This window comes from Panthera uncia, chromosome D2, assembly GCF_023721935.1.
Source record: "Panthera uncia isolate 11264 chromosome D2, Puncia_PCG_1.0, whole genome shotgun sequence".
Classification (NCBI taxonomy): domain Eukaryota; kingdom Metazoa; phylum Chordata; class Mammalia; order Carnivora; family Felidae; genus Panthera; species Panthera uncia.
In genome coordinates, this window is record NC_064818.1 from 63191381 (window position 1) to 63216405 (window position 25025).

The following is a 25025-nucleotide window of genomic DNA, read 5'->3' on the forward strand; positions in this document are numbered from 1 at the left end:
ATGTTTTTCAATTCGTATATTTCATTTTGAGATCCTAGAATTTCGATTTTCTTCTTTTACAGGCAGCTAATTTATCTGTTGCATTTTCACCTTGAGATTTCTCCTTTTCTGCTAACTTTAACACCTGTGTAATACTGACACTTTTTTTTTTGACTGCTATTTTTTTTTAAATCTTAACTAAAATTGCTCTGTTTCTTCACGTTCCTAGAAAATTTGGTATACTGGAGAAAATCATATGTTAGATATGTTAAATTGTAGATTCTGGCTTCAGCTATTTTCCTCTGAGGAGTGATCACTTTTATTCTAATAAACAATTAGTAGGTAATCACACTGACATTGTGCATTCTTAGGTTTGTGCTCTGTAATGGTGTTTTTGTTTACCTACAGGTTTTCCCTTAGTCTTACGGAACTTAAGAATTCTTAGTTCTGGAATCTTGTCTATATTCCTAAGGCTTAATGCCTCTGGAGTCTCAATGGAATCACAATGTTTTTACCAACTATATAATTTAGTAGGATTCAAACCTCAGACTCCCCTCTACCTATTGTGGTTTGAGCAGCCCAAATTTATGCTCAGTTCTTTCAGTTTTGCACTTACTGCTTTCCTCTGGGTTCTCTGGAGTTTTCCCTGTGTATGTGAAATGCAGGGTCAGCTGTGGGTTTGAGGAGTTAATAAATAAATTTGGGGGATGCCTCAACTATGGCTCTTTCCTTTTTAGGATGATTCCTTCAATTTCCAGCCACTATTTCAACTACAGTCTGTCTTCTATCACCTCAATCTCGTAACCCTGCCATTTACAACATGAGTTGTATACCAGAATAATGCAGAATGCCCCAACGGTAAAATCCATAAAACACTGATCTCAAAAAATACCATTTTACTCCCTCCAAAGTTCAAATGGCTTCGAGTTTTTGCCTGCTTCTTGTCCTTCTTCAGGATGGCAAACAGCATTTTTTAATAATTTTTCCAGAGTTTTAATTTTTTTTTTAAGACGGGTTAATAAAAGGTACTCTGGCATTGCTGGAACTGGAATCCACTCATTCTCTTTTGATTTCTACCATTTTTAGGATGTCTCTGTGTCTCTCATCTGAAGTCCTTCCTTCTTGTGTTCAAGAAATATTATATTTTAAAGATATTATCTCTGGGGATGCCTGGCTGGCTCAGCCAGCAGAGCATGTGACTCTTGATCTCCAGGTCGTGAGTTCAAGACCCATATTGGGCATAAAGCTTACTTAAAAACAAACAAACAAACAAACAAGCAAGCAATAAAAATACTAGCTTCGGCATTTCTGATAACTTTGAATAGATGAGGTTATAGCTTATGCTTAGTTCTTCAGAGGAACAAAACTTTCTAAATAAAGTTATTAAATGGCTCTCTTTGATAAACATTTACCTCTAATTGTACTTAAATATTTTTTGATAATGGGTTTGGTTTATGTAAGTATCAGTTTTTCCTATGGTTAGAAGAAAGAATGATTTTTATTATGATTTAGGGTCTTTTTAACTAGCTCCTAAAGAGGGGGTTCCTAAGGGTTTGGGCGGAACAGTAACTTCCCTTGTGCTGTATGGAGGGCGCAGAAGTAGCTGACATCATTGCGTTCATGACTTGTTCCTTGAAATCAGTGACAGCTGATCCTGCATATAGGTAATAACTGGAAAAGCAAGACAGAAGCAGGTTTAGGCTTTCAGAAAACAGCTGGCATCCAAGCCTGTCTTCCTTTTGTGCAAATTATAGTTTGGTTTGTGCTTTTCCACCAGCCTAAGCTTCCCCAGTCACCCTCAGTAAACCTGGGCTTTGCCCCAGTGGCCTCCAAATCTGCCAAATGTAAATCAGCTCAGGCTGCTAAAGGGCGGTGGGGGAGGGGAAGCAAAAAGAAACAAAAAAAACAGCCACTAAGAAAAAGAGCACAAGAAACTCTTCAAAACTCCCTACCCCACTGATTTATGAGAATCTTCTAGAATGAGGAACTATAGTTTCTTTCACATTCCTGGTTATGTAAAAGAATGCGTCAAACCTACCTCAAATAAAAGTTCAATTATTCAGAACAGAAGGGAAGCTCTTATCTCAGCTGTGATCTTAATTAAGATTGATTTGAAATCCAGCTAAGAGTTCTCTTTGACCAGAGGTAGAGAGTGAGAAAGTGCCAAGAGGACCTTTTTAGAAGGTCTCAAAGGAGTTCAGAATCCCTTTCCACATGAGATTAGCAGGGAGAAATGATCATAATTTTACCTCCTTATGTTTTGCTTAGGATACATATGCGCTCTGGTACCCAAACCCGGACTATATACTACGCTGTCTGGTTCCTTTCAAATAGAAATACAAATTAATATTCTTCAGAATTCTGTGTGTTAACAGTGATTTGATTTCTCATCCTATGTTTTCAGAGAAGCCTTTAAGTCACCTTAAGTCAGGTGTCATTGTAGATGTTTTGTGTTTTCTAAGTAAAGGAAATTACGAGATATTTTGGAGACAATAAGAAATGAATTTATGATCACAAACATACAGTCTATCAATCCTTGGGCATCCTGAGTATATATTTTACTTTACTTTTTTTGTTTGTTTGTTTGTCTCTTGGTTTGCGATATGGCTGATTCAGCTATAGGTGCCCTAAAGTATGTGAATGTAGGCATGTGACTTTTAAATCCATCAGTTCTATGTATATAGACTGTACATCAGGCTTTCCATTCATTAACTCATTAATATCTAGTAGACACTTAATAAATGCAGGGCACAATGGGTAACTTGGACAAAGCTAGATTTGGTTTGAAAGGATAGCTGGTTATGATGGTAAGCCAGTTATGGGCAGTTTTCCAAATCAAATATTTTCCTCTTGATAATTTCTCACTGGAGCCAGATGTTGTTATTCAAATTATTTCTCTTGGTTAAGATAGCTCCTTTGAATAAGCATTCCTTTTTTTTTTTTTTAAGTTTATTTATTTACTGTGAGAGAAAGAAAATGCATGAAAGCTCAGGAACCCTGAGATCATGACCTGAGCTGAAATCAAGATTTGGACGCTTAATCAACTGAGCTGCCCAGGCACCCCTGAACAAGCATTCAAATGTTTGTGGTGGCAAGGGGAAATTTGGAATAAGGAGGTGACCAGTTTCATTTTTGACATGTTTATCTGTAGGCGCCCAAACGAATATGCCAGGTGGATCTATCATCTGGACTAGGGGGACAGATTGATGTTAGAGACTTAACGTTCAGAAGGTCTGCCAATGCGAGGCAGTAGAAACCCCAAGTACTGATACAATTGGTTAAGGAGAGGTTTAAAGGAAGATGAATCACTTGTAGCAAGCCTATGAGGCAGATAATATTATTATATTTTCAAGAGAAGAAAATTAGTCCCGTGGAATTTACTTAATTTTTACATGATCAGTAAGTTGTGAAGCCAAAATTAGAATCAATTGCTTCTCTTAATTCAAAAATATTTTTATTATACCATGCTTTGTTTCTTGCCCATGACTACGTGTTGAGGGCCAACCCTGTGCTGAGCATGTGGAAGGCACTATAAAGGCAAGAAAACAAGAATAAGAGGAAGGTGTTTGACCTGCCAACAAACTGAGACTTTTTTTTTATACATATAAATTTGGAATTAGTCTCATACATATACATTTCCACCCCACCCCTCTTTTAGGACTTTCATTGTGCGATTTGTGAATCATTAGAGTTTTCCAATAATTTTCTTACCCAGACTTAGTCACCTCTTTCCAAGTCTTGGTCTGCACACCCCCGCCAGGAATTATCTTCTGAAGATGCCAAATGCTTTACTTTCGTCGAAGAGAAAATACTGAACTTTTCAGCACAAAATTCAAGTTTCCCTTGGGCTAGCCTAACCATGCTTTCCAGTTTTGTTTCACTCTTATCTCCAAGATGATATATATATTTTTTTTTCTCCAGCCAGACTGATCATACAGTTACTATTCTCCTATTTTTGTTATCTATTGCTATGTAATCATATACCCAAAATTTAGAGACATGAGCAACAACAATCATTTATGATTATTGTCTCTCATGGCTCTTGGGGTTGTCTGAACTAAGTTGGGTACTCTTTGTTTGGTCTTCTCATGCAGTTGAAGAGAGGTGGCTGCTTGAGGTCTTCTTTAGTTCCATGTGTGGGACTTGAACTGGGAAGATTTGAAGACCTGGGGGATAAATCAGCAGATCTCTTTAGGATCCTCCATTTTCTTCCATGTAGTTTCTCCATGGGTTCCCCAGTAAGGCAGCTTTAAGGTAGACAGGGTTCTAGATGGCAGTTTAGAGTTCTTTAGTCACATCTACCCTAAAAGAGGGAGCCAGGCAGAAGCTGGAACACCTTTTATGATTTAGCCTTGGAGATCATGTGTCATCATTTTGCTACATTCTATTGGTTATAAGCAAGTCAGTAAGGCCAGGATATACTCAAGGGTATGGAATTAGACTCCAACTCTTGAATGAAGATGTGTAAAAGTGCTACCATACCAAAATAAAACATGTATCTCCATCTCCATCTCTCTATCTCTATCTCTATCTCTATCTCTATCTCTACCTCTGTATCTATATCTGTCTATATCTATCTCTATCAGTATAGATTGACATAGATAGATATAGATACAGAGGTAGAGATAGAGATATAGATGATGCAGATTCTGCATTAATAGAGATACCATTTTCCAAGATTACCTCATTTTTCTACTCCCCTAAATCCTATTTATTTGAACATCACAGTTAGCTGTCACTTTCTCTAGGAAAACTTCACTTATCACAGAAGCCACTGGTGAAGTCAGAACTACTTTCTTCAACACTGGTTTGTTTGTTTTCTTCAACGCTTGTTACAGCATGCCATACTAGGTATCATTTTGAATGTATACATCCTACCTCCCCAACGAGAAAGATACAGTGAAGCCTTAAAAGAGAAGAGAACAACTCTAAATGGCTAAGTCATTGATTAATTCAAATATTGAGGGTCACTTATTATATCAGTAATAAAAACAGAAACTATTCCATAATTGATAAAAACATAGAGCTTTCTTAATTATCTGGCAGAGTGGGGCTCTAGGTAGAGGCTCAGTTTTGGGGATAAGGAAGACTTAGCTCTAATTTAGAAACTTTTGACAGAACAAATCCCATCTACTCTGAGTCTCAACTCTGCACAATCATAAAATTCAAATAAGATCCCTTGGGTGACTTGGAGAAGGGAAACTAATCACCCTCCAGCTGCATTGTTATTTTTGGTATGATATCCCTTTTGAATCCAGCAAATCTTGGAGACTGTTGTAGACTTCAGACTCTTCAGTCTTTCTTCATTGTAATGGGGTGGCAGTAGCTTACAGAAAACTCTAATCTTGGCAAATACTTATTAAAATAAAAGGTCTCTCAGAGCCCCTGGAGGAAAACTTTATCAGGAAACCAATTACTTGAGGTCCAACCCTTGACTCTCTCCATTTAGAAGTTGAAAACTACTACCTTATTTCCTATTTTATTTTCTTAACCTGTAATTAATTACTGCCCATTATGAATTCCCAGACCACAGGAAGCATTTATCTGCAACATTAGGTCACTTGGAAGAAAGATTAAATCTGTGAAGAGAGGATGCTAAGTGATTAAAGAATTTCAGGACAAATATTCTAACTCCAGAAACAGCTCCCTGATTTGGGAAATAATCCAAGACCTCCTGCTATCCATCCATAGAGAACATGATCCTGTGAGCCAGTTGAGAACGGCAGGTGCTTGTGAAACGTGTGTTACTACCAACACTGGATTTTGGGTGGTAGGGAGGTTGTCAAGGCTTGGCCTTGATTCTGAAATGACTCTGACCTTCTCCTACCAAAAAAGAACTAAATAAAAACGAATACACTTATATATTTAGGATTATGACAAATCAGACTAAACTTTGTTAAATAGTGATTTTTTTTTTCAAATTTGACTGTTGAATCTTGGCATCTTAGAATCCTTAGGTTTTAGAGACTTTATTACTTATTTCCTACCTTACATACAGACCAGGCTAGTGACATGCATTATTTCATTTAAGCTTACCATGAGGTAAATATTGTTACCCTGTATTTAAGAAGAGAAAATGAGGTGCAGAGAAGTTAAGTATTTTTTAAGATCATAGGTTATGGTAGAGATTGGATTTAAACCTAGGATCTGTTACTTCCAAAATATATGTTCATTTCATTATATCCTATTTTTACAAATAGATACTGGTTAATACATAAAACACTTGTGTTATGCAAAACATTTGTCCTACAGAACAAAAGGCAGGCTGGAGCATGGGGGGATTTGCTTTCTCAGACATCAATACATCCTGCCCCCATTAGCTGGAGAAAATTAGTACTCAGAGAAATGAATTGGTAAAGGTACATGTCACCTGCAAACCACTCCAACACTTCCAGTTTGGTCCTCCTCTTTTCCAACTTATTCAGTACATGTTGAGATGTGTTCCATGCTTTAGGTCTCTGTGAGCCTCTCAGGATGACAAAATGAGCATCATACCTGAAGGCCAATGTCCTGGGAAAACACAAAGGGAATCAGTTGGTGAAACAAAAGGAGAACTGAAGTCAAGGTCATACTGTCTTACTGGCTGTAAACCATGATAACTGTTCTTTAAATGGCACTTGCTCCTATATGTATTTGGTGAATGAGTGAATGAGTAAATGAATAAATATTATTTTTGCCTCCTCTCCCTCCTCTTCCAAGTACGTTAACTGAGCACCTACTTTGTGCTGTGATTATAGTAAGATCCTATCTTTGTCCTCAATCTAATAAGAAAAGACAATGTGAAGTACTGTGTCTCAGACTCCAATTAGAAGAAAAAGAAGATTCAGAGGGAGGTTCAGAACAGGGAATGATCATGACAGTGTGCCCACAGGATCCTACATAAACTCTCAACTCAATATTCTAGGAGCATCATCCCCATTTTCTAGATGAAGGTGATAGAGGCACAGAGTCTAAGATACTAAGTATCTTTTCTCAATAAAAATCCTCCTAGTTGTTAAAGAAGGGCTAGAAACTCATCATCTGGCCTCTATTACATTCCTACATATTCTTTCTCAAAAGATAGAAAATATAAAAACAAAAGAAATCTACTATAAACAAAAATATTCTGTTACAGTATCATTTGCAGCAATGGACACATAATACCAGCTCCTATCTAGTTAAAATTTTCAAAGTTGAGGAGTGACTGGGTTGGATCTGGTCATAATCTCACTGCTCGTGGGTTCGAGCCCCGCATCAGGCTCTGTGCTGACAGCTCAGAGCCTGGAGCCTGCTTTGGATTCTGTGTCTCACTCTCTCCCTGCCCCTCGCCTGCTCCTGTTCTCTCTCTCTTTCTCTCTCTGTCTCTCTCTCTCCCTTCCCCTATCAAAAATAAATAAATATTAAAAATTTTTAAAAAAATATTCAAAGTTGATTGAGTTTGATACATGACTTATGACTCAAGCAAATCTATTAATGCTGGGATAATTTAGAACTTTAGCATTAAGGATTCTTTTCAATAAAAACAAAACTCTTTCCCTCTTTCCAGATTCTATATCCTCCCGCACTGCAGCCAGAAGGGACAATTGACCATCTTGTGAAGATACCAATATTTGCATACACTGTGCTGATAGACCCCAATCCTTGGTGTCCCCTTGCTCCTGGCAGTAATCCCACCTTAGGACTTCCGTTCTGACAATTCCCCAGCTCTGTAGCAGAAAGGCTGAGTGCTCAGCTTTGAAAAAGTCAGGGTTCTTGGAGCCCTAAGATACCTTCCATTCATTTTCATAGCAGACATCATGAGGAATCCAGTAAATACAAAGCCTGACGCCACCTCCTGGACAACTTCACCTTTCTTGCAATGAAAATTACTCATTCCCCATGAAATGGGCAGAGTATGTGAATAAATATTTATTCACATTTCAGATGTTTCATCTTGTGGCTCCAGACACACACACACAAAGAAGGAGAAAAGGAGAAACAAATCCTGCTCTTAGGAAATTCTCCTCTGGCAAGCAGTCATGTGTGAGCTCCCTGAGGTCAAGTAATGAATCTTTCATTTTCATCTCCCCAGTGCCTAATAGTCTGAGCTCAATAATTGCTTATTGAATAAATAAACAAATAATTAAATGCACATTGTTTTTACTATCCACTTATTCATTGATGGGACAAATACTTATTGAACTCTGTTTGGTGAAGATAACAGCAAAATCATAATGATGGAAGACAAGGAGTAAGCTGTGGGCTGGACTTATATGGGAAAAATTTACTGGCATTTTCCTGAAGAGGTAGAAAGGGACACATTAAAGGAGGAAATGGATGTGGCATGGAAGGAGTAAATATTTTATATTCTACACAAGAAGCCAGTTTATATCGTTTTATGTAAATGAAGATGTTCCTTTCTGCCCCTAGTAGGCATTTTGAACCATCCTGCTGATAGTAAATATCACTCTCGCTTATTTTCTCATTAACATTTTGTTCTATCTTATTTCTTTGAATTGATTTATTATCCAGATAATTCAGCTTTTCTTCTTCATAAACATATGGTCTTTATTTGTTACACTAATTCTTGGGAGTTTTTCCACCATTTCACTTTTGCAGTTAAGGGGTGATGAGTGAAAAAGAAAAATACGAACCTACCAATAACAAAAATGTTCCACCACATAGCTGTCCCATCAAACTGTATTTTCAATCTTTCTCAATTTTTCCCATTGCCAAAACCTCTATCTTCTTTCATATTAACATAGGGGTGCACTTGTGCTTCCTTTTAAAGGCTCACATGACATTCTTTTCCTAGCTGATCATGACCAAACACTACTCTCTGAGAAGACATCTCTGGCTCTAAACCCAGTCTGAATTAGGTGTCCCTCATCCTTTAGTACCTTGTGCTAATATCAAAATGGTCACACTTCAGACACAGCTGATCAAAGGTCTCAAATCATGCCAACAAAATCTATATTTTCCCCCTCTCTGTCCCAGTGTTAAACTCATTATGGAGAAACATTCTTCATATATTGAGTTCTGGCCCACCGTCTCTGAAAGAAAAAAATAGCCTTCTCTGAATTTGCTTTAATGAAAGCACCAGTGAAAGCTTTCACTGGCCAGGGCCTGAGTTATGCACTTACCTTTGGAACCGGGATGTACAGTTCACCCAACCTGAATTTAATGGACAGAGAATGGAAAAAGTGATGATTTCTCAAGAGTATATTGAAGTGGGGGTGTAGGGTACAATTACTCAGAAGAAAGAATAAGTTAAACAATAGAGGTTGTTAAACAATAGAGAGGCAATAGAGGTTGCCAGATGGGTTGAAGGAGAATAATCTTGAAATTGGTGGACAGCCCTGCTCAAAGCACCACACACACACACACATACACACACACACACACACGGGGAGAAATGGCAGCCCCAATATCCTTAGTGTTCAATAAAAGAGGGGTTTTCTCCTGTAGAGCTGTTCATTTGGAAATTAACAAGATGTCTTTGCTGAAATGATAGGTTTGGGACTCAAATTAAATCTTTCTCCTGGGTGATGCTAGAGGGTACTAGTCATGGAACCGACTTTGGTGAACAACTACCTTGATGCAGACATTTAGCCAGAGTGTTGTGGACATTAAAATTTCTCCTTTAACTGTCACAACAATCGGGACTACCATTATCTCTGTTTCAGAGATGATGAAAGAGCCTGCAGTATTAAGTAAACTGCTCAGCAGTCTCACAGATGGTAAATGGTCAATGGAGGACTGGATCCTGGGTCTGTATTTGCGATAGTCCCTGCTTCTCCCACTGCATCATGGGGCCACTTTGCCTGTCTTCGGTTTGGCTTGTAGGTACAGTTCCAACTTTCCATTTGGCATAATGACATTACCCCTTTTCTGTTAGTTCTTATATACAAACCTTTCTGACTCTAAAAAAACTGGTACAGAAAATCAACCCCTTTTCTGCCAACTGAGGGTACTTTCTCTGATGTCCACACTATCTGGTGAAGCAGCCATGCTAATAATAGGTTGAAATCATACAGCATTGGAAAGCCTAGTTGTTGTGTTTCCCGAGGGGACTGATGTGGAGGTGTATACATGCAATCAGCTCTTAGGCAGAATGTTGACTTTATTACCAAGATGTGCTGGTAATAATTTGAAGGCTTGTTTACATGGTCTGTTGCCTACTTGTGTGAACTATTGACCATCTGTGTGTGTTGCCTAGGCAATGGATTGAGAATGAGGAGTCCAAGATTTATCTGTGCTGGTCATAAGCAAAAAAGGGACTTTTCCAAGCAAAGGTTTGATAAAAAATAAATCAGTCTGAAACTGATTCTCTAGACACAAATTACTTAGGGAGGGAGAAGTGGCTGATGGGAAGCTTTGCTAATACTGTAATTTTTATGAACTTGTTGTCCTTTAAAATAAAGCGTAAATAACTGACAGATGAGAAATGAACTACACAATGAGTTATAAACACAAATGAGTTCATAAAATATTTACCTGCAGTGAAGTAGATTTGACACTCTTTGACAATAAATATATACAAATATAGCATTCCACTGCAAACAGATTTTTTTATTTGTCCCTTAAAAAAGTTCTTTTTTGAAATAAACCATTTTGAACCTTAATAGGTACTTGCAAATATGTTTGTCTTCCTGTTTCTATTGCAGTCTTCTCCAGATGCCAGTATCTTAACTATAGGGTGGGATATACTTGAATCTCCTTGTTATTTTGGGTTATAATGGTCACAATTTTTACTATTTGCAAGTGGTTCTAAGGTGCATATTTAAGAGTAATTACAGCTATCCCACAGTGTTGTTGTGGAGGTAAAAGAGACCACGAGGGATCTGAATCAAGTTAGCAGTGAGGCTGGTACAAAGGAGCACATATGGAGCTAATAAAGGTCTCTAGTTGATTGTCCAGCATTCAGGTCTGTTAGTGTTAATTCCCTACACTCTGGAGTCCATACAGTGCAGGACTTGAGAGCACTGGACTCAGATTGTCTGGCCTTGATTCCCAGTTCTTCCACTCCCTAGCTATGTGATCATGGGAACGTTACTACTCAATGCCTTGAGTCCTGACTTGTAAGTTAGTAGCATGTTCTTTGTAGGCTAATTAGTGGAGGGTGGGGAGAGATAGGAGAGGGAGATGGAGAGAGAGGATGTGTTGAGCATAGTTACATATGTTGAGTGTCAGTCATATTCCGAATGACTTAATGCCAGTATGGGCTCAGTGGCACTCCCCAGGCTCCTGTTGATAGAACCAGCAGTATGCATAGAATGGCAGTATGTATAGATACATGTTGGTAATCTCTTCTCTTCTAGGAGAGTCAATAATGTCAACCTTTGCCTTCTTTGCAAATAGATTCTAGACAAAACCCTCCGTCCTTCTCAACACCTATTCTAGACAGCACTATTAATCCATTCCAGTGCCTGAGATGTAACAAATTTGCCAACTCCAGGCTGACATAATGCTGAATTGAAGCTCAGATACAGAGTTAAGCTGGAGAAAGGACTGGAGGTTCACTCAGATGGTCAGAAAGAGGACCAAGACCGACTGCTATTGCCCGCAACTTGTGCTAAATTCATTTCCTGTCATTCTTCATTAACCCAGCATTGTGATTTACAAGACCTTAAAATTAGCTAATTTTGGAAATTTATCAATGAAAAAGCTAACATAGTAAAAGTTTCAAATTCATATAGATGCTTCCATTAAAAATGACAGAAGAATTTATCTGTGCAACTCAGGGTGTAGAGGAGAGAAAATGCAGAGAGTGTCACCTGGCAGTTATTCTTAATGAGTGGGAAAAGACTATGAAATTTATTGTTTCACTTACGGGAAGGTTGATTAACCCTCAAAGCAGATAATTACTGGATTAATGCTGGGTATATTTTTTAACTGAGTGGGATTTGGTGCATTCCCTGCAGCCATGGTTTTTTTAAAAATTTTTTTTTCAACGTTTTTTATTTATTTTTTGGGACAGAGAGAGACAGAGCATGAACGGGGGAGGGGCAGAGAGGGAGACACAGAATCGGAAACAGGCTCCAGGCTCCGAGCCATCAGCCCAGAGCCTGACGCGGGGCTCGAACTCACGGACCGCGAGATCGTGACCTGGCTGAAGTCGGACGCTTAACCGACTGCGCCACCCAGGCGCCCCGAGCCATGGTTTTTTATTTGAACAGGAAGTAGTGGGAAACTTTTACACACTGACTCCCCAAGAAAATTCTTAGCCTAATGTAAAAACCAAATGTTTTCTGATGGGAAATTGAAATATGAAGGTAGTGATGGAAAAAATCTCTAATCCCCACTTCTTCTGACTGAGGAAAACAACAGTCCGCCATATTTCTTCCTCCAGACTCTGTCCAGTTGAACATTTCTTGTCTTAGCATGTCCATTTCCCATTGCTTCACTTGAAGCAAACCAGTGAGAAAAACTACTACTAAATGCCCTGTGTAAAGTGGGGAACTCTTTGGCAACTATTGCTTATTTGCCTTTTGTAGTACCTACTAGCTCATACTGTTTTCTTGCCAACAGTATGACCCTGACCCTCTGGCCGCTGGCACTTGCTGCAAGTTAGGTAAGTATCACCTCTCTAATAGGTGTTGTGAATGCAAACCAGAAGCTGATTTGGCCAGAGGGAGTCTGTGCCTATGTGTGGAATTACAATGTGTGCATTTGAGAATTGAGGGAAGCTGTCTACTACCACCATATGACCTCTGTAGCAGAGAAAAGTTTTCTGAAAGAGGAGAGAGAAACCAGAGAGAAACCATGAGAAGTAGAAATAAGGAGTATAAAGAAGAAGCTAAGTAGCCATGTCCTGGATTTCTGTAAGTTTTAATTTTCTGGGATCTGGAAACTTCTGAAGATCTGGCTGCATGGTTTCATCACAAAGACAGGTCTGAGTGAGTCTAACAGAGGCAAACACTGCTTGTTAAGGTGATTATTTGATAGGTTTATTTTTCCTGCTTGCCCTACCTTTTTTACAGGACACTCACATTAGTAGCTGTCAGCTCTAAACATGCAACAGTTTACTCTGTTGTTTTTTTTTTTCCCCACCATCTCCAGCCTTTAGACATTAATTCCACTGCCAATGAGAGATGTTTTTCAGTCCCCAATTAACACGTCAAAGAAATTTTTGCACCTTCTGATCAGGGATTGATAGTCTTTATCTGGACTATTCATTATCATCCCAGTCTTTTTAGCCTAAGTCGAGAGGTAGCATAAGAAGGACACATAGTCTTTCCTTATTCTCTTCCTATAAATCATTCCTTTGCATGATTAAGCTGCTCTTTTCTAAGTATTAAGAATAATCCTTACAAGAGCCACAGGGTGGCTGATGGGCAAGCTAAGAAAATTAAAATGGCATATCCATTGCAAAGAGTTGGTACATCCAAGGGCTGGAATTTTAACTGAGGGCTGCCTATCTCCCAAGCCAAAGCTTTTTTTAGGACCCTATACTGCCTCTTGCTCCCCCTCAGTATCAAGAACTTCATCTTGGATTCTTTGTTTACCTCATTCCTATGGCATTTTATAATATTCAATGCCAAGAATGATAGTAAGCACTTCTGCATTTCATTCTTCATTACAATCCTAAAATGAATGCATTTATTCACATTTTAAAGAAAAGGTAACCGAGTCTTAGAGAGATTAGCGAACTTGGTAAGGCCACAGCATTTATGCATTGTTGTGTAAGACATCATACCCAGATAGGTCTGGCTGCCATTCTAACCCACATCACATGTGCTAGATCTTTACTTTTTTCAGGCATAATCAGCATATGTCAAACTGGGACACACTTGGCCCAGCCTCATGCTGCTCTCAGAATCTGATGATTTGATGCACTAATTTTTTTTTAAACAGAAAGGAGAATGGAGAGAGGGTGAGGGAGAAGTTACCATTACCAACAGATTACAAAAGGAAGGAAGGACTTATTCAATTAACAATAAACCTCTCAGGTCTAGGTTATCTCTTGACTCTAAGAAAAAACTAAGTTGGTTGACTTTGTATCACATCTCTCTCCTAGCTGTCACATACTCCAGCCCCCGTGCTGAAAGTTGCCACCTTATAGCACAGTTTCTGGTTTTTATTTCTTCCATACTGTTGATGCTCATTTCAACCCGATGACACTCATCCTGCAAGTTACTGAATGATGGATGCATCCACTGGGAGCTTTCTTCCTGTCTTCCCTATTCCTTTCTTCTTGTCATGTCTCTTCTATGCTCATTCATTCATTCATTCACTCACTCATTCTTTCCACTACCCCCACCCCATTCTCCCAATCTCTTCTCTCTCTCTTTCTCCTCTATACTGTGAATTAAATATAGGATGAGGGGGAACTAATCTCTTTCTTCTATCTATTTCTTCTTATTTCTCTGACATATACCTTAACATTTATTTCTGTAATGAGAAGAAATCTTGCAAGGACATTGTAGGATTTTTTTTTTTTTTTTAACCACAATTGGTAATCTGTCCTTCTCAGACCTGGAGAGATGTGACTTCAATTACTACTGTTTGGCCTCCATTCTAAAGCCTATCCATCCACCTGGCTCAAAAGTTTTAATTCTGCCTTGTCCAAATTCTTATAGGTACATGGCCAGCTCATTCCCACTTGCTTAGACCACTATTTATTAAGGTTAGTGACTGAACAATTTATCCTACGTAAGAGCTACTCACATTGAACCTGAAGCTTTTCTCAGAGATCCACTTTGCCCTTCTTTAATTCCACTGCCAATGAGAGATGTTCCTCCCACCAGACCTCTCTACATTCCTGATGACACTTGAGAACAGAGTTGGTTATCAACTGGGCCCTCAACATGCTTCACCCTATCTCCACCCCACCTGATTCCTGAAACAGCTTCTTGACAAGAAAGGCTACATAATTATTCTCTAAGCTCAGTCTTAGCCTGGCTTCAATAAAGATCTGTTACCAGGAAACTTATGTAGGTTTTTATGAGTCCTGAGATGCTTACTTAATCGCTGCCTACACAGAGCACAAGATCTGTTGGGAACAATAAAGGATCCTTCTCATTATAAACTCAAATTTACCTGTATCCCACCCATGACATCAAGTTTTATGAGTGTAAATTCTGACCATGAGAAACCAAAGATAGTAAACCAAGGTTAATCCATTTAAGATATGAGGGCCGGCATGTCACTGCTTTTTGTTTCAGTGTGGGATGAGGAATAGAAAATGTCAGTCAGTGGATGTATAAAAATGATTCAATCTCTTTAAGAGGATAATTGTCTTGGCAACCTATCCCTTACCCAGTTCAGGGTTAGAAGGTTCTCTTTCTGAGGTGGAAAATGTGGAGGAGCAAAGGCAAAAAAAGCAATGCTCACACAGACTGGCTGAGGGCCTGGTGAAGGAAGAGAAGGGACAGGAGGAGTGGGGGGGGGGGCAGCTTTCTCAGAAGCAGCAGTATGTGAAATTACTCCCGTAAAAGAAATAATAAACCAACAGTGCAAGCTAAATATATGACATTTAGTTATTGAAAAATGCATCTCTTCGCAGCTCCTCACACACTTTAATATTTCTAAATAGGACACAGTGGAACAGCTTCATTTTGGATGTTTTGTAATAAATATCCGTGTTCTCCTGATTTACCTTTTGTTTAGAGATCCCAAAATCTTTTGCTCAATTGTATTTAAAGTTATTAAATTCTCCTTCATGCAACAAAAACAATTCTGCCACCACCAACGAAGGGAATTGAAGTTGTTACTTGTGGGAAGGGCTGTATTTGGCGGTTCTGATATGCCACCAGGATTCTGTCTCTCATTCTTGGTTCTGTGGCCTTTGCTGGATTCTCTCTAAGGCAAACTCTGTCCTGTGGTGGGAACACCGTGACTTCCAGCAGCTGCATTCCTAAGTGCTCCTCAACAGTCATAAGCATGACTTGAGATGGTTCATCTACCTCAGTCTTCAAAAGAGCTATTAATGGCTGGACTGGGGCCAACCTTCTTTCCCAGGATGAAGTGTCAATATCCCTTGATTCACAGCCATAGCAGAATCACAGAGAGGGGAAGAAAAGTTGCAAAAGAGTAACAGTCCAGGACATGTCATTTTCTGCAGAATTCTTTCCCAATAAACCCTCATTCCTTTAAATCTAGTCCCTCCTTCCTAATACTGATCTATGCCACATAATGTACATCATTGAACTCGCAAGGCGGTTATTGCATTTCTCCATCTGAATATCTTTGCTTGTACTGGTGCCCATACAGGGAAAGCTCTTCCTTTATCGTGTTTCCACAAGACCTCCCCTAACACTACCCCCCTACTTAAAAAATCGTTAACAGCTTGGAACACCCAATTTTGTACTTAAAATAGAATACGTTATGTTTATTGACATTTCCTGTCATACTTAGTATCCCTTAGTTCCTACACATTTTGCCTTTATCAGCCACCACACCTAACACACTGTATGCTATATACTCTGATTAGATAAAAACCATATATCTTGAATCAATTGTTCAGTGATCCATCACATGAGGATAAAAATACTGACCTGGTATGCCTGGTGTGAGATAATGTCTCTAAAGAACTTACCATTTAATAGATACACGACTCAAAATCTTATACACATGCACCCAATTTTTATGACAAATTACTCACGAACAAGGCTTTCAAACCCAGAGGTAGCATACATTCTTCACTCAATATATGCATTTACTGCTTCATTCTAATACACATTTTTGACTACTTTTACCATGTTTCTCGTGGTGGTAACATATAGAATGACTACCACTATAAATATATCTTTTCTGGGGGCACCTGGGTGGCTCAGTTTGTTAAGTGTCCAACTCTTGATTTCAGCTCAGGTCATGATCTCATAGTTTGTGAGTTCAAGGTCTGCATCAGTCTCTGCACTGATGGTGCAGGGCCTGCTTAGAATTTTCTCTTTCCCTCTCCTCTGTCTGTGTGCTCTCTCTTTCTCAAAAAAAGTAAATAAACTTTAAAATACATATATATTTGTTTTTCCCAAATCTCATTCCTCAAAATGAGTAGAAGTCTCCAAATTATATTTGATTTTTGAATATATGAGTTAAGGTTAAAGAAAATATTTGCAAGTATGTTAAAGAAACATAGGCAAGCAATATATGTAAATTCTTCCAGCAGTCCTCCTTCCGGTCCTGTCTTTGGAGAGTAATTTAAGATTCCTGTGCAGTTATCTGTGGAACTACTTGCTTTCCTCATCTTTCTGTGGTACTCTTAAGGAAATGACCAGCTGCAACATTTTGTAAAGAAATGGAAGTTAAAGTTAGTATGACTAATTTCCATTTTCAAAGGCTTGCTCCAAGGGGAAAAATGTCCATGGGTCTTGTTCCAATGTTTGTTTGCAAGTTGACAACATTCACACACTGGCCACTCTGAGTTTTGCCTTTTAATTTATGGATCACCCTGCCCATAAATTAAATTTTTGAATTGCTAAGTTTATTCTTTGAAAACTGAGAATCCTATAATAGCCATAAGGGGTTTAACATAGCAAAAAAATGTTACAAATTATGTATACAGGAACACATTATACATGTATATTTATGTATGTATATTTAGATGTATATATATGTGTGTAATGTATGTAAAATTTCTAACATGAAAATTAAGGTCGTGCTAGCTTCTTAATGAGAAGGGTTAAAAACTAAAAATAATGCTATAAACACTGGGGGACTTGGGTCCCTATGAATCAGCACTCTTATATCCTTTGCATAAATTCCGAGTAGTGCTGTTGCTGGGTCTTAGGGTAATTCTATCTTTAATTTCTAAAGAACCTCTACACTATTTTCCAGAGAGGCTGCACCAGTTTGCATTCCCGCCGGCAATGCAAGAGGGTTCCCTTTCTCCACATCCTCATCAACATCTGTTGTTTCCTGAGTTGTTCATTTTAGCCACTCTGACCAGTGTGAGGTGGTATTTCAATGTAGTTTTGATTTGTATTTCCCTGATGATGAGTGATGTTGAGCATATTTTCATGTGTCTGATAGCCATTTAGATATCTTCTTTGGAAATATGTCTATTCATGTCTTCTGCCCATTTCTTTACTGGATTATTTGTTTTTTGGGTGTTGAGTTTGGTAAGTTCTTTATAGATTTTAGATACTAACCCTTTATCCAATAGGTCATTGGCAGATACCTTCTTCCACTCTGTTGGTTGCCTTTTAGTTTTGTTGATTGTTTCCTTTGCTGTGCACAAGCTTTTTCTCTTGATGAGTTCCAATAGTTTATTTTTGTTTTTATTTCCCTTGTCTTGGGAGCTGTGTCAAGTAAGAAGTTGCTGCGGCCTCTAGGATTTTGATGGTTTCTGGTTTCACATTCAGGTCTTTAATCCATTTTGAGTTTATTTTTATGTATGGTGTAAAAAAGTGGTCCAGTTTTATTCTTCTGAATGTTGTTGTCCAGTTCTCCCAGCACCATTTGCTAAAGAGACTATCTTTTTTCTACTGGCTACTCTTTCCTGCTTTGTCAAAGATTAGTTGGCCATACATTTGTGGGTCCAATTCTGGGTTCTTTATTATATTCCATTGGTCTATGTGTCTATTTTTGTGCCAATACCATACTCTCTTGATGATTACAGCTGTGTAGTACAGGCTATCAACAATAGCCAAATTATGGAAGGAGCCCAAATGTCCATCAACTTATTAATGGATATAGAAGATGTGGTGTGTGTATATGTATGTGTATATATATACACACATGCACACACACACACGTATACACATATACACACTGGAATACTACTTGGCAATGACAAAGAATGAAATCTTGACATTTGCAACAACATGGATGGAACTGGAGAGTATTATGCTAAGTGGAATAAATCAATCAGAGAAAGACAGATATATGTTTTCACTCATATGTGAGAGTTGGGACACGTAACAGAAGACCATGGGGAAAAGGAAAGAAAAAAAAATATATAGTTATAAACAAAGAGTGAGGTAAACCATAAAAGACTTTTAAATACAGAGAACAAACTGAGGGTGGAAGGGGATGGGGAGGCGGGAAAATGGGTAATGGACATTGTGGAGAACACTTGTGGGGATGAGCTCTGGGTGTTTTATATAAATGATGAGTCACAGAAATCTACTCCCGAGGCCGAAAGCACACCATATACACCGTATGTTGGCTAAATTGACAATAAACTGTATACAAAATATGAAAGCATGTACGATGACCATTATACTTGGCATAAAAATTGGAAAGTATAATTTAAAAAACTAAAAATAATGAAAGGAAATATTTTGAAAGTATAAATGTCGAAATCTTAATATTACCAGGTATCTGAGATTATTTTTATTGGATGGGATAAGATATAGAGGCCAGGTTTAAAAGAACATAGGGGCTATGTATTGGTTGGGATAGAAATCATCAAGAATAGAAACATCTGTTTCTTCCATATTTCTGGATCTTGTAAAGAATCCTGAAATGGCTCAGTCTTTGATTGCTCTTACTCTGCATTCATGAGGGGGATGGAGCTTAGTGGACAAGAGCATGATGTTTGAATCTCACAGACCCAAACCTAACCAAGATTCTATATTTTTGCAGTTATGAGACCCAGAGCAAGTTCCCTATAAGTTTCAGAGTTGTTTTTGTTTGTTTGTTTGGTATGAATGTCAATTGTAAAATTAGGGTAATCAAATATCTCTTACTGAATTTTCTAAGAGAAGAGGAAATGAGCTTATGTATGCCTGATACATCAAAAGCATTCAGTAAAAGATTGCAATGATGTCAGTGATGATTCCAGATGTTGCGCCTACAACATGTCCAACCACAAAGATTTTCAAAGAACATTATAAAGTTCTCTGACGTGCATCATTTTCATGACAAATTGCATCAGGGTACTAAATCCTGGAAGCAAGCAATGTTAAAACTGGAAAAAGCAGAGTCTGACATCTTTATTTATAGTAGTTGAAAGTGAGGATCAATAACATAGTTATTGGCACGTATGGCTCTAGAGTCTCAGTCCTGTGAGTTATACCACACTGAAAATTTTCCATGAGTTTCCACCTTTCCCCCAAACTCTCTAAGAGATCCTTTCAGTAAGGTTGAACCTATGACACAACACAGATGGAGACAGTACAGACAAAACCAGAGGGAGAAAGCAGAAGCACAGTTAGCATGCTTCTGCACTGCGCAGTGTATTGAACACTCGGCTGCACATACTGGCTATGAGCATAGGTACTACATTCATTTTTTGAAATGTAAGCCAAGTTAATATGTGACTGAAGAAATATATTTCATGGATTACTAAGTGTTCTCTACACCAGTGGCTATGGGAAAATTTCAGAATGTGCCTTTTAAAACATCCATCTTCCCCAATTATAGAGAGGCAATCTTGGTTTTCAGAGGTGTTTGGACAATAATATTTACATATATCTGCCATGTACAATTCCAGACCTGCAAGGAACGTCACTGTGATTGACTGAATACCAAAATGTCCCAACGTTCCAACCCACAACATTCCGCAAAGTGACTTGCATATTCCCATACTTCCCTCTTCCCACCATTAAAGATGGGATTTATTGCCACACTTTTCAGCCCCATTAAAAATCTTTTTGATCAGTAGAAGGCAATAGAAGTGACAGTGTGCCAATTTTGAACTTAGGTCTCAAGAGGCCTTTTCTTATTCTGTTCTGACTCTATGACTGAATCTGATATGAGAATAAGCCTCAGCTGGTTTACTAGAGAATGTAGGACCATTTGGAGCAGAACAAAATTGTCTTATCCAGGACTACCCTAGCCTACTATCCAATAGTAATGATAATAATGATGATGATGATGATGATAATAATAATAATAATAATAATAATAAATTGAAAGGGGACTCCTTTTCTTGAGAGACACGGAGGAGGGAAAAGCTAAATATCTGCTCAAGAATTTGGAAAGATTTCTCAGAGAGGTAACCTTTTGACCGACATACGATATCACCAGTCACAGAAAACCATTTCAGAGAGAATTTAAAACATGTGTAATGGCATCAGTGAACATAGTATATTTGGGAAATGGCCAGAGTGTGATTATATGGTTGGAATATCCAGTCGGGACAAAATTCTGAAATTTTTAACATGACATGCCAAGAATTTGGATGTAACCTACAGGCAAATGCAAAGTCAAGAGAAATGTTTAATCATAGTGGGGATACAGTGTGTGGTATTTAAATCGGATGTCAGTGAGTATAAATTTTAGTTGGGGAAGAATAAATGTCCTCAGATATACAAAAATTGGAACTCTGAAAAATGATAATATAATCCTTCTGATAGAGTCATTTAATGAAGATCCCACCTCGAGCTAGAGAAGAAACCAATACAAACTCTTTTAAGATTTCAGGAATCCATCTTCTTTCTGTAGCTATAAAAAGGGATGGAGGTTCTGGCAAGAATATCTTGTCCACCTGCCCATGCATAATCATGCTCTAATTGCTAGGTGCTCTTTACCTTGAAAATGACATTCTTGAACTTATCATGAATAAGTCATACATGTTGATTTCCCTAAAATTAGTGTAGGTCCATATGCACTGACCTAAATATGCCTTCTCCCTTCCTTCACATTGTGACAGAGCGATACCTCTTTATGAAATGATTAAATAAGAATTTAGCCACAGCCCAGGGACAGGGACTGAATTTAACTAGGACACCCAGGAAGTGAATCCTTCCCTGTAGACTCTGTACTGGGCACTAACCATGGACAACTTTTATCATCACAGAGGCGATATCATCCAGTCCTTTGACATGAGATGGTAGCTAAGCACCTGAGCCAATCAGGGATAGTTGAGTTTTCCCCACTGCACAGCTGATAAGCAGCAGAAAATAGAGATTTCACCTTTCCTTGAAATTCAAGGTAGAATTGTTGCATGACCTCCTGAAAAATGGATCCATTTTCAAGCCCTAACCTTGTGCAGTAAACACAGAAAAATAAGAGGCTCTGCTAGACATTTTAAGCAGTATCTTTTCCCTACTCCCTTGGCATTTCCTCCATCACCCCACCTCATGTGTCCTGTTAGTTCCATGATGAATTGAGCAGTCAAAATGCCTCAGCCTACTTCTCAGTTTATTATAGAGACTCCCTGGTACCTGACAAAATGCATTGGTGAAGCTCTGATGACCTCAGTAGGCCTCCCTTGCTGCTTAAATGCTCTCACACACAAAAACAAATGGTGTTAAATAAGAGTGATGAAGTGAGTGACTTTCCCTGAATGAAGGTGCTGGAAAGAAATGGAGAGGCTCACAAAAGCACTGGAGACATATCGGCAGACCTTAGAGAAGCTGTTCACACCTGAGCACAGAGGCAAATATAAAAACTAATGGAGGGTTTGTAAAGGGATGTGCATTTACCAGGAAGAACAGTGGAAGAAAAGTGGGGATCCTAGCCTCCCCTAGAGGGAAGGCTATGTGTTTTGTTAAGGAGTAGAGGGTAGGGCAGAGAAGAACACAAGCTCCCAAGCTGTTTTGTTTTGTTTTTGTTTTATGAAAAGGGGATGGGGGTAAGATTGCAAGGACTGCAGTGTATAGTGGACCCTGTGTGTTTACCTACCTAACATCTCTTTTCTTTTTAGCACTCATTGCTTTCTTATCTTCCTTGGTGAACCATCCTTTTCCTACTCTCAAACCATGTGTTGAGTTGGGGATGTGGTGTCTCCCCTGCCCTCTGTTCCAGGGATGGAAAGATATAGTTCAAGAGCCAGACCATTGCATCATCTCAGGCAACAACTGGCCAGGACGGGGTATAGATACAACCCATTGATCTAAGACAATGATGTGATGTATAATTCCAAGCCTTTTATTGGAATTTCCAAGAAAGAAAACATGTCTTTCTGTTGAACTTGAAACTATTTTCTGTATGTCTATAGCTGCCTGGGGTCACCGTGCCTGGGGAACTGCTTCAAAATGAAGCTACCACAAGAAGCAAGCAGAGTGGAAAGATGCTCATAAAATTATCTAAGCCCTTAGATCCAGACTTGCCTAGATTTAAGACTTAATTTGGCTAATAAGTCACATTGTGTGTTTAAACCATTCTGGGTTAGATATCTGTCACTTGCAAGCAAGAGTTCTAACTTCCATAAAATACTAAGACATTGATTTTAGGATAGGTGATCCCCTAACTTCACCTCTACAGTCCATACATCAGAGCCTGAAGCAAGGCTCATGTGCAGGTAATTTATTCTGGTAAATAATACCATGGGACAGGTGTGAAACAGAAAAAGAGGGAAGGTAAATCCAACAGTGGGTTTTCAAGCTTTCTCCACTAGGAGCATAGAGGAAACGGAACTGGATCCCATATGGGATTTTGTGAAAATTTATGCAGAGTGAGTCTCAGCATTTTATATATGGGGAATGGGGAAAGAGAATTGGCTTCTGTCTCCATGGGTCACAGACTGTCCCTCAGAGTTTTAACTTCCTTCTACTTCCAGACATAGGTATTAGACATGGCTAAGAAGATTCCTATAGGTGTTGTCTTAAGCAAGGTACAGGAAGTACCTGATAATAGTCCATCCTTGGGTGACTCAGATCCTCTAATGTTCACATGAAGTCCAATCCATAAAAATGTTCTTAATCTATGACAAGCCATACATCTCTTCAAAAGACCTAACACACCAGGCTTAGTGTAACAAATTATAGTAACACAGCTGAGGGCACAGCTGTGAAGGCACAGCTGAGGCACCAGGTTGAGTTGACAATCCTTGAGTGTTGGTCAACATTTTAAAACTTAAACCAATAGTCATGATATAGTATTGTGGTTCCAATGGGTCTGGGATTTTAAAGGTAAAGACAGGAGTGGCCCTTCTTCCCAACCCTCATAATAAACAACTTGAAACATTTGTGCACCATGTCCCCATGGATATAGAAGTAGTTGTTCTTAATTAGGGAATCCCTTGACCAAGTGTAGGATGACCAACTTGTTCCTAGTTTGCCTAGGACTATCCAGGTTTTAAAACTGAAGGTATTGTCTCCTAGGATCTTCCTTCATCACAGACAAAATTGAATGGTTGTTCATTCTAACCAGGCAATATGAGTTCCACTAACCTTGAAATCTGGATTGGTCACTTTTGCTTCCTGAGCAAATAAAGAAAGAAATTTTCATATGAGCATTAATAACTGAACTTGATCATCAAAAGATAGGTGCTACTTTATTATGGGACATAGAAAACCGTGATTGACATCCAGTTAATATATTTGAACATCTATTGCTATTTCCATGCCCAGGTTTAACTGTAAGTAGATAATTTCAGCAACCATGGCCTGATAAGTGCATGTCACGGTAGGCTCAGACCATTCAGGAATAAGTGTCTTGGTTGCTGTTAGGTGACAGGTATATAACCCAAATTTGCTTAAGAACGCAATGTAACATATTGGCCAAATTAACTATTAAATCTAAGCAAGTCTCAATCCATAGTCAGAAGTGCTGTCAACTTACCGTTGCATACAACTGGTTGCTTAGCAATGACTAGAATAAAATATGACCTGAGTTTGGGTAAGAGTGGTATACCATAGAGCATTCCTACCCATCTGTGTGTTGAGTACTGGGGCAGGTGCTTTTCCCTTCATGGTCTTTATGAATGAAATTCCTAGGGCCTGTTTCAAGAGTTTACAATTGCCTACATGTCAGGAACTCAAGGAACCACTCTCTTCTCTGTTGCCTGAAAGTCTTCACTTCACTTTGTCAGAATATCCACATCTTTCATGATTATTGGCTTTCCTCCAGCCAGTATTGATTTCTCCATTATTAATTTCTTTCCACAATTTCTTATGGTAAACCATTAGTGCGCAATGATGTTAAGAAGGACATAGCAATTAGCCAAAACTAAACCTCACCTTCACATTCCTGTGAAATAACTGGGGAAAAATAAGTATCAGAACTTCCATACCATCATAGTTTTCTCTTTCTTACTTCTGGAAACAATTTTTGTGTCTTTGAGTTAAAGGACACTATTCTAGGTTTTCAGAGATGAAATAAAATTAATTGGAGTCAGGAAATGAAGACGTAGTTTAGCATCTCCAAGGTTTAAGTTGGTAAACAAGAGACTAAAAACAGGGATATTCAGTTGGAGAAAAACGATCAGATATTGAAGTCCGGAACTCAAAAATACAGATTCTTTGGGAGAAGAT

At 38.6% G+C, this 25025-nt stretch overlaps 1 long non-coding RNA gene across 1 annotated transcript in view; it reads right to left on the minus strand.

Moving 5' to 3' along the window:
• Positions 1 to 1447: 1447 nt before the first annotated feature.
• The window catches only part of LOC125932953 (uncharacterized), a 174029-nt gene continuing 150451 nt past the window's right edge, over positions 1448 to 25025 (minus strand). Inside the window, exons 4-5 of the long non-coding RNA XR_007460806.1 lie at positions 6350 to 6489; positions 1448 to 1650 (exon numbers count right to left, since the gene is read on the minus strand). This is a non-coding gene — a long non-coding RNA (uncharacterized LOC125932953). The remainder of the gene's footprint in view (positions 1651 to 6349; positions 6490 to 25025) is intronic.